This window comes from Rhynchophorus ferrugineus, unplaced genomic scaffold, assembly GCF_030347505.1.
Source record: "Rhynchophorus ferrugineus isolate W39M unplaced genomic scaffold, kcgeb_rfMv2 rfM4, whole genome shotgun sequence".
NCBI lineage: Eukaryota > Metazoa > Arthropoda > Insecta > Coleoptera > Curculionidae > Rhynchophorus > Rhynchophorus ferrugineus.
In genome coordinates, this window is record NW_027472583.1 from 13,051,885 (window position 1) to 13,067,991 (window position 16,107).

The following is a 16,107-nucleotide window of genomic DNA, read 5'->3' on the forward strand; positions in this document are numbered from 1 at the left end:
ACAAAGCAATATAATAATAATAATTATGATTCACATGATTAACAATAAAGCGATTACTTACTTTTCAATCCTTATATATGTTTTATTTAATTATTTTTTATTCACAACGCCCTATCACCAGGGTGATGGTTCTGTTCAGGAGAATTTTTTAAAATACGTAGGCACAAAAACTGCCACATTACAAATCTTTTTGACAGGACGAAGTCTGTCGGGTCAGCTAGTTAAATATAAAATAAGGTTATGTCCTTTTATCAGATCGAATTATCAGATATTTATTATTATTTTATATTATTATTTTAATATTAATATTATATTTATTAATATATTGATATATCACATTAATATATTATATAATATAGTATTATATTACTATTATTATTATGTTATTTCCACTACATTCCCATTTAATTTTTTTTCCATATTTGTTAAACGTAAATTGACAGATTTCTGACAGACTAGATAGATGTTTTTAGATGTTATTTAACATTTAAATGTTAATTAGTATCCACTATCCAATAAATCAGTTTATTCATGTCATTAAAATTTATAGTGTAACACGTTGAAATGTTAACGCATTAATTTAGAATATTGGTTTAAAACATTTGTCCGTTTGTCACTTCTATTGTTTTGAAGAAATTTGTCAACATTTGACAACAGGGTTGGTCAGTTCTGACACAAATCGAATATTATAGACTGGGTAGGTTACATGTTCCGACGCATCAGAGAGCTTTCCGTTTCTTTTAACTACGGTAAAATGAGAAGAAATAATTTGCACCGAGCTTAGAACGAATTTTAGATTTTTGCAAACTATATTTGATTCGATATTCGTCATCTATAACGTGCATTGGCTGCTTTATTGGAAGGCTATATGTAATTATTTTTATGTATATTTGTACATTTTACATTATTTTGTACATACGTCATCTAAATTTGTGATGTCAAAACGTCGCAATGTTGCCGCATCCACTCTGAGTTTTAGTTCAGTTGGGCTTTGATATTCAACAAAGTTCTAATCTAAATAACATAATTGAACAAAAATGTTATCAAATATAATTTATTTTAACATTATAGTATATCTAAAAACTACAGCTAATTATAGAGCCACAATAGGTTATAGTTTAGAGTTATAACCTCTTATCACTATTGCTTTCAAGAATTTTGCATAAGTCTGACAACCGGACGTCTTTAACAGACTCATTAATTAACGTGGTTGAGCTAATCAGACAATATTGTGTCTCATTTTAACTAGAATAAATTGAGAAGGAAAATATTGTCTGATTATGAATCGAATTTACAAATGGCGGCAGTCAATATATTAAACATCTTGATGACGTATGTACCAAAATAAAAATTCTGAATAGACCATATATATTTTTATAAATACATAATTTTTAATTGAAACATATTGTTTATCTTGCCGATAAAATATTCGGGCTTGTTGCTTTTTCTAGTGGTTTTTAAGCCCATAGCAGCATAGCTACAATTTTATATCTGGAAGATCGTCTTTCAGGTCTAAATATACTATGATTCTAAATGAAAAGATATTATTTAATGTAGAGAAATGTTACACCATCGAATTTAGTCATCGTTAGTTTCGTCATTGATCAAAATGTCATTGATCAAAATACATGCAAGCGCTGAATATATGTAATATATTGATCTATATTGCTAGATACGCTTGAGCGTGTCAGATTAACATATAACTGTAATTTAAGCAGCAGCAGTTTGATCGAAATATATCAAGATAAGGAAACGTTCGCGCCCAATTTACCATTATAGGAAAATCTGAATATTTTTCTCGTATATAATCGTAGGTGGAGGACAGCCCGTCAATCTGGCATGGCGTAATTCTGCATCACGAGCAGAAATCCTACGAGAACGTGCCGTCCCCGGAGGATTTCCGCAGGTTAACGGGCTCGCAAATGATTAATGAATGGTAAGCGTTACAAATCCGCATATATTATGCATAGCAGGCGGTGGCGTATGTGCAATATTGGCGGCTATATGGTGACGATGAGGCGACTGCCTCTAATATTAACAAACGTTTTAAAATTTATTATCAAATCCAACAGATAAACGCGTTATTTTATCTGTATCCGATGTTGGATATGAAATTTTCATGAATTTCATCTCTTAAATGTCCTTGCTGTTCATCACTCATATGTATCATATAAGGTTTTCAATAATCTCCAATAAAGGTTGTTTTGGTGGAATCTGTTTAATCTGTTAGTTATTTATTTCTGATGCATATGCATGAATAGACGTGTTAATAAGCATAATTGACATATATGGAACGATAGCAACCTACAGAAGTTTCCCCAAATGACCTGGGGTTCAGTGCGGATTTTGGCATTCGATATCATTGGTCCCTGTTTTTTATCACGTTAATGGAAAGTGATACAGAAACGATATAAAACGATATGACCCGATATAACTTTCAATCACATTTTCAGACAGCTTAGCTGTTGGCTAATCAAATGTTTTCCAATTTTTGCATACGAGGGCAATAATCCAAATTGACAGAATATAAATTGATTAAAAATGTATGCAAAAAACAACAGTATTTTATGACATGGTGTGACTGGCGTTGAAAAGTGATCTACTACGACAGTCTCAAGCATAATAGTCGGTGGGTTAATTCAAGAGAGCCTTTCACATCTACACCGAAGCAGAATACCCGTGGCCGTAAAGTCTTGCTATGCATGTGGTAGTATTGACAAAAGGTTTTTATTAGATTTGGGAACTATCGACTACTAATAGTATCTATCTAGTATCGATATCTCCCAAATGTTTTATCGTATTTTAATATGTTAGTTGCTATTTTTAAATAATATACTATAATGAATATAGACAATTAAATAGAACTTAAACAAAATCTAAAAACTAAAGTAGTTCAATAACCATAAATACTAAATAAAAATTAAATATATTACTGAACGGATATATTTTTAACAAAAATCAAAAGAGTTAGACCGAAACCAAGAAGTCAATCGAAAAAAATATGACCTATTATTGCCATAAAACCAGTCAAAATTATTTTACTATTTATCATTCACAGTTTTAATCTTTTTACCCTATTGCATTAACAACCTTAAAAAATATCATTCCAAAATTCTGCTATATTAACTTATAATTATTGTTATTTACAAACAAAATACCAAAAAATCATAAAACTATATATATTACATATAAATCTATATAAGTATAAGATATTCGTTATATTTTTGTTAAGGTCGTGGCTGGGACGATAGATACAGAACGTTAAAAATCAGTGAAATCAGTGAATGAACAGTCGATAGTAAATAGTAATAAAATCAATTGAACCAAAATTAGCCACTGAAACAGTCGCTACATAGTAAAAAATAGTTAATTACTAAAGAGTCGATAGTCAATTTTAGTAGAAAGTTCCCAACGCTGGTTACTGTATATATATCAACATATAAATAGAGATTTAACAAAAATTAAATGAGAAGTCGTGTCCCAGTCAACGTATTCCACACATAACGCTTCATCTAATTAGAACGTATTCTTATTAATGCAAAAGGACTTGCAGAGGAAGAAATATATTTTAAGTCGAGCTAGGAGAAAAGATGGTAAACTCTAGTAGCTAATAAGGGAACTTATTTCATCTTATATATAAATTCTAGCTGACTCCTTGATGAACACTTAGTCTTCATTGTAATGCCTTTTCGTTCACAACATTGTTAGTTTTGTTTAGGCGCGGAAATAGTGATATTGATGGTTATAGCGCATTGTCTGTTTTTAATATTTCTTAAGTGCTAGCAATTTAAACAAGATGAATTAAAGTTATTGTTGCTCTTTCTTATTGAACGCAGACTAAGTCTGTGTCTATTAATATTTTATTTACTTTTTCAACACAAACATGTATTGAAGATATAGTGCAGTACTTTTAAGAACAGCAACAAAAAAATAAAATATGTGAAGTATATTAAAATTACTGTTCTGTTCTTATTATGGTAAAATCGAGGACTTTAAGAGGCAGCTTAAAGATCTGTTAATAATATAATGAACCAATAATGAGAGATAATGCAATCAATCAACTTGTTGGTCTACGAATTGTATTATTTTGGTTTTTATTGATGTACTAGCGACCCGCCCCGGCTTCGCAGGGGTGCAATGCTGATACTAAATTAAATACACTACAGAAAAAATATGAACGTTGTATATAAAAACATAGCGGCCCGCTCCGACTTTGCACGGGCATAAAATATATATGCCTATGTCACTCAATGAAAACATGATTAAAATCGATCCAGTATTTTTGGTTCATTCATTACTGCCCTTGGCCTGCACGCATTAAATTTGGAGTAAAACAGTTCCTCTTCCCCTATACTTACTATGAAGATTTCCTGCTATCTTTGGAATATCTAAATTCATACAATTTTTATTACATTACACATTTTTAAACGCAAATTTTAAATTTGTAATATCTCCGAAAATATTTGTTTAATTTACATGCTGTAAGGAATCATATTGATCTATATTAATTGCACACTGTATTTAAGGTACTTAATTCGATAAGGATTAATGCCGTATTGCTTAAAATAGCTTCGTAAATAAGCCATTTTCTCACGTAAAAAGTAAACAATAAAAATGGTTAATGTGGGTTATCCCTAAAAGATAAACATATACCATCGCGGACTTTTTTGTAGACTTTTTTATGGTGTACAATACTGTAGTACATTAATTTGATCTAACTCGTAGGGTTAGGCAGCGTTTTTGCTAATTGCTAAATAAGCCTAAAAAAATAGGTTAATTTACGATATCACGTTAGAAACCTCTAAAATTAGCAATGTTGCTTTAGTATATTATGCATGTATTATACATATAAACCTTCCTCTTGACTCACTCCATCTATTGAAAAAAAACGCATCAAAATCCGTTGCGTAGTTTTAAAGATTTAAGCGCACATAGGGATATAGGGACAGAAAAGTCGACTTTGTTTTATACTATGTAGTGATTTGGTTTAAACATACTTGTTGAAGTATTAACTTTTCCTTCAATATAAGACTCATCTAGACACATTTTGGGTTTTGTTCCTATATATCAGATATGTTGTATTCCTATAAAAAATTATATATATATATATATATATATATATATATATATATATATATATATAATTATTATACCAATATGTACATATTTCAATACTTAATGAAAACAGTCGCAGTTCTGATTTTGACACTAGAAAGGAAACAATTTCGATTAACCTGTTAAATAAGCATCGAACGAGTTCGGAACACAAAATCACGACGGGAATTATTCAGATTGTTGATATAACGGATGGAAAATTCGCATGGGAAATTGGCCGGATCTCAGATCACGTACATCTCCAGATAGAGAATTAAGAAAATCTTGACATTTGTCAAGAAGTTGCGATCCCGACGGCGCGTTGCAATCCTCCGGCAGAATTATATATTCCGACGGCGTACGCCGTCCTCAGACGTCCGGGAAATATGAAGCCGCGGTCGGTCCGGACGTGTCACACAGACGTCTCATCCACCTTCGTCTCGTCTGTTCCACACAAGCGGAAAATATCGCCAAGAAAAAAAAAGGAAACGGATAGAACAGACGCTGGAGACGAAATATTGTCATAGTCCTTATTTAGTATGGCTTTGAATCAGTTTCGAGTATCCGTTGTAGATAATATTATACATATTTTTTAAGATTTTTGTCAATTTATTTAAAAATAATATAAAATGCTTTATAAGAGTTTCTTCGTTTTTATATAATAAGTGATCTGATCCATAATAATATAAATAACAAATTGCTTGACCAGTAGCTTGAGCGGCTACTCTAATATATAAACAATATTATCACCAACATCAATCAATATTGTGGCGACCGCCACGACCCTTTAGGCCACCACCAATTCACCATCAACAACTACAAAGGTTGGCAACGCCGGTGGATTGGTACCATGCAGTTCTGGAGTATAAAAGGCCATCACGACGACGTCTCGCTCTTTTTTCTTTTCTCCGTCCCCTTGTAGGAGGGGAGTTATGTGGCGACCGCCACGACCCTTTAGGCCACCACCAATTCACCATCAACAACTACAAAGGTTGGCAACGCCGGTGGATTGGTACCATGCAGTTCTGGAGTATAAAAGGCCATCACGACGACGTCTCGCTCTCTTTTCTTATCACCGTCCCCCTGTAACAGTACCACTTCCACAGCGCTACCGTACTTCCTCGACCTAACCTAATATCCTGTCAATTCTCCCATCGACCACATGTATCAATTGTAAGTTAGAATAAACAACTTTGATTCAACCAGTGTTTTTAGTTCCCGTGCAAATTCCTTCCAAAAATAGTAGTGAGTGTTCTGATAAATAATCGCCGCGACAGCCACACATTTCGACCGATCGACCGACCCACGACGAACATTCCTACAATTGGTGACCCCGACGTGATCAAAGTGCCTAACAGGTAAATCAACTCAACATAAGCCACTCGACAGGTGCTTGACACGTACATGGAAGGATAGCACGAGGAACGGAACCCATCAACATCACGTGGTCGAGGACATCCCACGAGATTAGCCTGATGGACGAAAACCACAGAAGCCCATCATGCATACCAGCAACACATGAGCACCCTCGCATCACGAAACGGGACACGTAACACATTTACAGGTACCCTCAAACAAAGCTATACGCCTCAAGACGAACGATGTCCTGCTACAGCAACGATGGCAGCTGATCCCGTAAAACTCCTCGCTCAGGTTGGGATCCCCATCTCATCAGCAGTCCCCGGGCGTTTGTTTGCGTGATTGCGGGTGCATTCCGGAACTTGCACCACATATAGGTACGTTTCACGGCTGTTCCACTAGGAGGGGAGTTATGTGGCGACCGCCACGACCCTTTAGGCCACCACCAATTCACCATCAACAACTACAAAGGTTGGCAACGCCGGTGGATTGGTACCATGCAGTTCTGGAGTATAAAAGGCCATCACGACGACGTCTCGCTCTCTTTTCTTATCACCGTCCCCCTGTAACAGTACCACTTCCACAGCGCTACCGTACTTCCTCGACCTAACCTAATATCCTGTCAATTCTCCCATCGACCACATGTATCAATTGTAAGTTAGAATAAACAACTTTGATTCAACCAGTGTTTTTAGTTCCCGTGCAAATTCCTTCCAAAAATAATAGTGAATGTTCTGATAAATAATCGCCGCGGCAGCCACACATTTCGACCGATCGACCGACCCACGACGAACATTCCTACAATATGTTCTCCACTCAAAAATATGTTCTCTCATAATCAACTTGATCCCTTCCCTCCGGTGGTCGCTTTTTATTATTTTTAATTTATCTAACCAACATTTCAAAATGTAATATAAAATGGACAGAAAAAAATAAAGTTTTGGAAAGAAACCGCTGTTTTGGCCTTACCAAAACACGTCTAGAACTGATGCTGGATGAAAGGCGTAATGGTGTATGCTGTAAGATGTTGATGGAAAAATATTAATAAAGTGAGTCCTCGTGTTTCAAATAGCATTAAAGCATAGATAGAGCAGGATATTATGTAAAAGAGCCAAGCAGGAGTAAGGGTTGTATTGTTAACGTATATCAAGGTAGAGTTAAAATTAAACGATACTGACTTTAGTATTTTAGAAGATAATCTGATGTATAACGAAGCTGAACTATACAATCGGATATAATTATACTGGATGAATATCTCTTACTGTGTTATTGGTATTTTAGTTATCTTTTAGTAAATAAATGTAATAATTATGTTATATAAAATATTATATTTTATGGAAAAACGATAATGTTATTATATAAGCACAATTTCAAATGAGGACCAACAATAAATATACTATAATAAGTGTCATAAAACAGGTAATGGAAAATATATATTCAAAAATATCTAAAGCAGGAAACATAAGAATGTGTTTTAAATTTTAATAGAAGCAAGAAGAGATAAAGAAGTGGTTACCATAAAATTCGCAATTATGAACAGTGATATTATTTTACAACAAAAAAGCTAAGGCTGTATAGTCTATCCAAAAAAAAAAACAGATAATACCATGTTAGCAAGTCATAATTTTGCCACATTAATTTGGTAATTTTGGTTCATAACGTTTGCTGGTTCGTAATCCCTAATTGTTAACACTAATGTTTTAACACTAGTACAAGTTTAATTAATTTTCATGTTCTGATGCATCGAGCGGCATTCTATCGAATTATTTAGAATTTTATGTATTTACAAACTATAAATGGCAATATATCGACGTCATTTATGATGAGCATTGGCTGTTTTATTGGTAGGACCACAAGGTATGAACTACCATTATGAATATTGAGAATAGAATCAGTGATACAGCTTTCGAAATTTGTAATAGAAATATAGTCAAAATATCGATCAGTTTGATTCTTAATTAATTATTAGTAGACTTTAAAAGTAAATTGTTTTAGGAGTAATAGAAAAGAAGTAACAAACTCCTCTTTTAATTACAATATTTTTACTGTTTCACACAATCATCTTCCACCGCCTTTTTATAATACTACCATTTTTAACACTTGCACCAATCCAAATTCAAGACTCAAGTTGGATTCGGCAAATCATAATTCTGCATGCTTGACCTTGTCTTTCTCTGTATGTTTTGATTATCTAGTCCAGAAATTAAAAAAAAAATTAACAAATATTATGCTTTTGAATTATTTACTTTGTACGATAGCAGCCCTTCTTTAGGTTAAGACCTTCGACACCCTCAGCTCGTAGCTTCTTGGATTTTTAATTTTATTACCTTTTATTCTTGTATGTGTTCCTTAAACATTAATAAACATTTGATATGATATGATATGATTTGATTTTGATGATGAAATGAGAGTAAAATAAGTATTTAATTCTTTTAGTTCAGTTGAAAAAATACTTAAAATTCATGATTTTAAACTAGTAGTCCAATAGTTCATTTAACTTGGGATAACTCGTATCGTTTTAATAAGTCAATACAGCACGTATTAGTAAACAAACAGTTCATAAAAGGGTAGACAGAAAAGACCACACGCCGTCTACCAATTTTAATGTGTATTAAAATGTCTGATAATATTATTTTACAAGTTCCAATATCACCATAGAGTCAGTAATTTCTGTTGACTGTACCATTTCCTTTCAGATTTTTTCGGTCGAGAACCTTAAAAAGATCGTCCCGTTAAACTCCAACTTGACGGAGTTAAATATGGAAAAATCGCTCAGTACATAATAAATAGCTATTATATAAGCAAGTATTGAACCCTATGTGGTCATACGGAATGCAATAATGGGGATGTTCCACGAAAACTAATATAAATATAATACACATTTTTTAGAATCAAGTCCTGTGAATAATTGCAGGTTTATCGAGATACTACAGGACCGATTGCTTACACGGAGTCCTGCAAATACCATTTGTCACCCAGGAAATCAAGAGGATTGCAAGGAGACATGAAGGCAGGCCCCACACTCAAATCAATATCGAAGTAATATAACTCGTGGATAGTACCAGAACCGGAGACAGACTCAAAAGGATCGAATTCTTTGGTCTTGTTTAGGTACGTTTAATAGAAAAACAGCTTTTTGCGCGGTACTTCGAAAGGCATTTATTTTTCGTTTATAAGGTCGTAAAGATATATTCGTATGAGCACGAAAGTAAGCAGCAATCGACTGTATGGGTGTTCCAAAATGAACCAAATCCAACAAAAGTTTTTCGCGAACGAAGCACTTCAAAGAAAATGTTCTGTTTCTTCGAGAAAACTGGTAATATTGCAACAGTGCCTAGAGAATCGCAGAACAGTAAATGAACAGTCTGATTGGTACACAACCATTTGTTTGCCAGAAGTCTTCGGTGAAATAAGGAAAACAAACAAGAGACGCCGGATTGTTCTTCACCATGACAATGCGAGATCCCACACATCGGTACAAACAAGAGACGATTTGAGGACTCAAAGTATTGAATTGATGGGTCATCCACCGTACAACTTTGACTTGGCACCCAATGACTTCTCTTTGTTATTATCGGTGAAGAATAAACTGCATAATCAACAATTTTCATCACCCGAAGAAGCTATTGAAGCGTTCAAAAAATATGTTTTGAAGATACCTTATTCCGAGAAGAATAAATTATTTGAAAAATTGGTTTAAGCGTATGCAAAAGTGTATCGATCATCGAGGCGAGTACTTTGAAAAACAATAAAAATATATTCGCAGTTTAATTTTTTTTCCTATTCCCCAAATATAAATAGTGACCCTCTTATTAATAAGTATGAGGTAATAAATTGATAGTAAAAGTATTGTTTGTTTTCTTTGATTTCACTTAAAAAAACTACCTAAAATGTATGTCTCTAGACTAGAATACCCCTTTAAGCTTTAGATGGTCCCATTGGATTATCATTTTAATCAGCCACGATTCAAGTAACGCACTACATTTACGACTTTTTTTGTCTATTAAAATGTCTGGTAATATTATTTTATAACGATTCTATTTCACCATCGAGTCACCCAAAATATTCAAGCCAATTAAATTGTCCGAAAATATAAATTAAGGCCGGTCCGTTGACTGCGCCATTTCTCTGAATTAGGCCTTTCTTCGACCGAGAGCCGCAAAAAAAATTCGCCCCGTTAAACTCCAATTTGACGGAGGTAAATATGGAAAAAACGCTCGCTCAAACGGGTTATCCGCGCATATAACTGTAAATTATGATATAGGGGATGAATTATAGAAAGTGACCAGTATCCAATTTAAGTTTAGTGTGGAAAAGACGGGGGCAGGACCTGAAACGACCCCCACGGGGCCCAACTTCATCCCCCATCATTCGAAGCTGCTTTCGGGCGGACGCTTATCCCCTCCCTCCCGCCTCAGCCAGCCTTCGCCCACCCGTGTCGTGTTCGCTTTTCGGCCGCCATCGTCCCCCATCCTCCCCCACGGGCCTCTGCGAGGTGAAGCAAGAACCGGGTGTGAAAAACCCAAACGAGTTTTTTAATTAGTTTTTTTTTCTGTTTTTGTCCTGCGAGATGCTTGACAGTCGATTTCGATATTTGCCCGACGGAGGTCTGGATTTCGCTAATACGCATTGACGTTGTTATAATTATGTTGTTTCTAACTTTAAATTTGACATATCTCACGTGCCCAAGTTGAATAACATAAAAATGACTTTCTTTCAAGTCAGGATGTTCAGTTAAATAAATGTATATCGTAAGAAAGAACATTTAATAATATATAGTCTTTTTAAAGTTTTTTCAATAATGCGTCGTGAATATTTGTGACATCGAAACATTACAGTGTTGCCGCATCAACTCTGACTTTTAGTTCACTTTTGCTTTGACATACAAGAAAATTCTAATCTAAATAAAATAAGTGAAACAAAATGTTATGAAATATAATTTATTTTAACTTTATAGTACATCTAATACATACATTATCGAAGGACTTAAAACTACAATTAAGAACACATGTATAATACTATTTAGGTTCGATATGGTTTGTTTACATTGAACTCTTTTCCACACCACCCAGGAGGTGGAGGTTTCTAGGAGCGTTTTTTTATGTAGTGATATCCCCCTGGAGGAATAATCCATTTAATTAACAACTATATATCTGAGGAACGTATTTTTCTTTCATTCGAGAGCATATTTACTTTTTGCGTAGAGTTCTTGTTTCCTTCGGTGGCGTGTTTGCTTGTCAAGTCATCTTGGTATCACTGTATATTTTATTTCTTCTGCTACTATCTGTGTATACCATTCTTCATAAAATTTATCACTGAACTATCTCTAATACATTTAACATATCTAAAAAGCAGTTAGTATTCATTCTCTTCTCATACGTTCTTACATTCAATTAATTATGTGGATACCTTTAGTTGTTTACGCTCTCATCACTCTGTCTTAGGAATTTCCAGCATTGCACATCATTATCACATATCCTGAAAGTTTCCTTAGGTCACTTTCACTTTGTTAATTTACTGTTACAACTGTTAATTTCTAATCTGTCTAAAACATGTTCACGATTACACCATTTATAAATTAATTCCTCTCTATGTCTTATCGAGTTCATCCAATTCGAAGGTGTTATAGTTGACAATGCTTCCTTCCACATATTCAAACAGTTTTTGATGGAATATCCTTCTCGACCAGCAATATACCTGCAATTAATTATTAATAAATATAATCTTCCTTGGTCTTATTTTATGCCTTTAAAAGTTGAATACTTGTTAAGGCAATATCTGGAATTTCCATTAAACCTCTCCGAGGGTTATCGGTCTCGAATAGAGCCAATATCAAGATGTTCAAGATTCGTCAACCACTTTGTATATAGACCGGTTTTCTTAGGTGAATCTAACGTATTATTCTTCAATTTGTAAGCGATGTTATTCACAGTACCCACGCTAATATTTAGCGCGGCAGCAACCCGCTATAAACATTTTCAATAAAATTGTAGGGACTTCTATTATTTAATGTCATCAATAATTACCTCTAACGGAATTTACCGGCAGAAAGGGACTTCCATTATCTCGTTCTTTTTCAAAATAATCTATTAAAGCCGATTTACCAGTATGGTTGCTTGACTTTAAATCTAATTTGCTCTGATTCTTGCTTCACATGATGCTTCCATTTTATCTAACATATCATCAAGATATTTTCCGAGGTATTTGGCTGATTCTGCTTGGGGAATCGGGCTACCTCAAGTGATATGATTACTATATTATAATATATTATATTACTACATCTACAATAATGAATCTAATTATAAAATGAACTAACAAAAGAAACTCATAAGGGGTTCTTTCAATTATAAAATGTATATATGTCTTTTTTACATTTCCATTATTTCAACCCAATATCATCGTGATTTAAACAGAAACACGAACAGCTACATTTAGAACCTGATTTATTTTATTTTACTGATGAAATGAAGAGGAAATACAAGATCCCATACACCGTATATTCTCCTGGAGCGACGTTCCCCAAAGAGAAAAAGAACACACATTGTCTCGGCAAAAGTTAAATATGTTAAGAATCACCCTCTTTTTAAAAGTATTTTCAATCTATAGCGTCCCGGATCTCCCCCGCACCTTTCCCGAAGTTTATTCGTACGTTTCGTCTTCGAGCGACGTAACGAGAGGTGGAGGAATTTTTTTCAGTTCCCCCCCGCAGGAAGGCGGGAATGCCGATGTCGTTCGTTTCTTTTTTCGGGGCATTATGTCAATTTGCTTAATATTGTTTGTATGGATTTTCGGATGAATTTATAACATTAAATCTGCAAACATTTGGGGTTTTTAGTCTTCGAATATAGACTGCGTTCTCGCTTTTAAATTTGAGTAAAGTGTGGCCTACTGCTTGGCGACCGAACCATGATCTCGACATTAGGCCTAACTATTGGCGAGTGACGAACTTAGAGATCATCCTAAAGAATATCCGGTCTCAACCAGCCTGGTTACTGCTGTATTGGGATCATTTTTTGTCGGATTTTATACCCTTGCGTTCTGGACAATCATAGTTTTAAACCATCACAAATGTAGGTTTAAGATCATACCCCAAGCAGGATTCGAACCCGTGCCCATCACAACAGTAGGAGGGCAGTACTGTCGCTTTGACCATTGCGTTAACCAAACCTGCCTTAATATAAGCACATTATTATTCATTCAGTCACAACTTATATCATGTAGATGGCGCTGCTGTCTACCCTGAAATGGCCTTTGATTCGATTTAATTTTTTGTGTGTAGCAATGATGAGTTTATTTATTGACTATATAAGACACCACTCGAAACCTCCTGGGTCTGACTAATAAACATCAATTAGGCAAGAGTCAACTTTATTAATCAAGATAATTTGCTTGAATGGTAAAGAGTTGTACATTTTGGCTTCCGTTTCAAAATAGGACTCAATTTCGACAATCATTTCTTCTCTTAAGCCAAATCTCTTTCTTTGTAGCGTAGTTTGTTGGCCTGAACATACGAAAAAATTCAGTAATCACCGGAGGCCAAATCTGAGCTATATGATGAGTGGAAAAATGTTTCGAAGCGTAATTTTTCATTGTTTTCATTAAAGTGTAATTCATTGTTTTAAAATAACCAAATTTGTTTTATTGAAGATACTATATTATATTCCTAACTTTTCTAAATTAGATTGTCATGTAATGTTGACACGTTAAGGAGAGTTAGGAGGTGGAGCCCTATATATATCAAGTATTTAGATCCTAAAATTTAAAAATTCAAAAGACTGACGTAAATAAATCAGCAAAATTGTAATTTTTTATATCTTATTTGATACCACCACATATATTTGCCATGCGAAATGTGTGCTGTCATTTAAGGTTATTGTTAATTTTACTAATATACTATCGAAATAAGGTAATCAAAATTATATTTTGCTGTAAATTGATCGGATTTATACCGAGCTTTACGAATGGTTAAAGCGTTCAAAGAAGATCAAAAATGTGGTTGTTTGTGGTGGTTTTTCAACAGATGTGCGTAATAGAAACTTCAATAAAATAAAAAAAGCTTTGTCTTGAAAATTGTGATACCCAAAATCCTCAACAATTGTGTCCAAAGGCTGTACTCATCTGATTCAAAAATAGTTAAATTAGCACCATAGATAATATATCATATATGAAATATATATGGAGAATTTAGTATTATTCTAGCATATTTACTCTTGATGGGATGGCTATTTATTTCTTTCCGTGTTACTCACAATTCTTGGTATTTATTTAGCGATTTTACTGCAATTAATATTCAAACGTTTGTTGTGGTTAAGAGACGTTTACATCTTCAGCTATTATTAGTTTTGCTTCCTATTGTATACACTTTCTGGCAGAATATTTTCTTGACACATAGAGTTGTCTTTCTAATTGTATTTTTCGGGCGATTTAATGTATTATGCTGATGGTATTAAAAGTAGTTTTGATTTTGGGCTTCTTGACCTTACTTACTTATATAGCGTCTCCTTTACAAATACCCAAAGTCATTTTGAACTGGAAAAAAATGTAAAATTGATTGTGACTATAATACGCAAACGTAAACTACTGTACACATATTATGAATGTGAGAAACACTACCCCCGTGCTCTAACATCTCTTTCGACAGCGACACCGCGTAAAGATCTACATTAACTAGGCGCGAAAATTAAAAATGGTCAATTGCTCAAGTTTTTTTTTCGAAAGCAAATATCAGTATCAATATCAGAATATATTAAGTAAAACACATGCGCACGAAATGTTTACATTCTTTACGGCCTATGTTATCAATAAAATGAAATAAATTGACTCGAGTACTCGAATTTGTATCTGCAGGTTTTGCCTACTTCTTTTCCAATTCTCGTTACATAATCAGTGATATTCCAGACATGAATTTGCTTCCTAAAATAATTTTAAATGTCACGTTTCAGCGAAATCTTATCTGCCATCTAGAGACCTTGCTTTTTTTGTTCCAGTTCTTGTTACATGAACTAAATTAGCCTCCTATATTGCCAATGGCGGCTTATATACTGGACTACATGGAACAAGCAAACATAATTGAGTAACAGCATAATGAGAATCGTAAGAGGAGCTATTAAGATCGAGAAATATCTGAATAAAAGTTTTCAATTCGAATTTTTACAGCTGTAACTGAATTTTATTATAAAAATGTTTTTATCGTTCTCTGAAATATTTAAAATTTAAATTTTCGAACGCAGCAATCCATCCGAACAGAAATGAATTTATAAGTGAAACTTCTGCAAAGTATAAAGGTTTATTTTAGGGCCTCTTATAATGCTGTTTATGGTTTTTTTCAATGTGTTTTATTTTTCCCATTCTTTGCTTTTTTACTTTTTGCCCGGCGTGCATTTAAATAATTGAGTCACAGTTCCCGCGGGTCGTTAAGTCAGCTCCGCTTTAAATGTTTAATGGGGGAAAATATAAAAATGCGAAGCTGTTCGCTTTCTTATGGAGTCGTATTGTTTTGTTGATCCTTAAAAACGTGTGATGCTCTGAAATATTCACGCGCGAGAATAAGAATTTATGTAAGATTTTCGGCGGATAACTGTTCCGTCTGGTAAGAGGTATTCTCGGTAGAGCGCCACTATCCTTCGTATATTCTTGTTATTTTCCTTCTGTTCT

At 34.0% G+C, this 16,107-nt stretch overlaps 1 long non-coding RNA gene across 1 annotated transcript; it reads right to left on the reverse strand.

Annotated features, from left to right (window-relative positions):
* Window positions 1–11,379: 11,379 nt before the first annotated feature.
* On the reverse strand, window positions 11,380–13,860 carry LOC143196100 (uncharacterized). The gene is made up of 3 exons (XR_013005665.1): window positions 12,480–13,860; window positions 11,863–12,419; window positions 11,380–11,797 (listed from the first exon to the last, which is right to left on the reverse strand). It is a non-coding gene; the product is annotated as an uncharacterized LOC143196100 (long non-coding RNA).
* Between the last annotated feature and the right edge of the window lie 2,247 nt (window positions 13,861–16,107).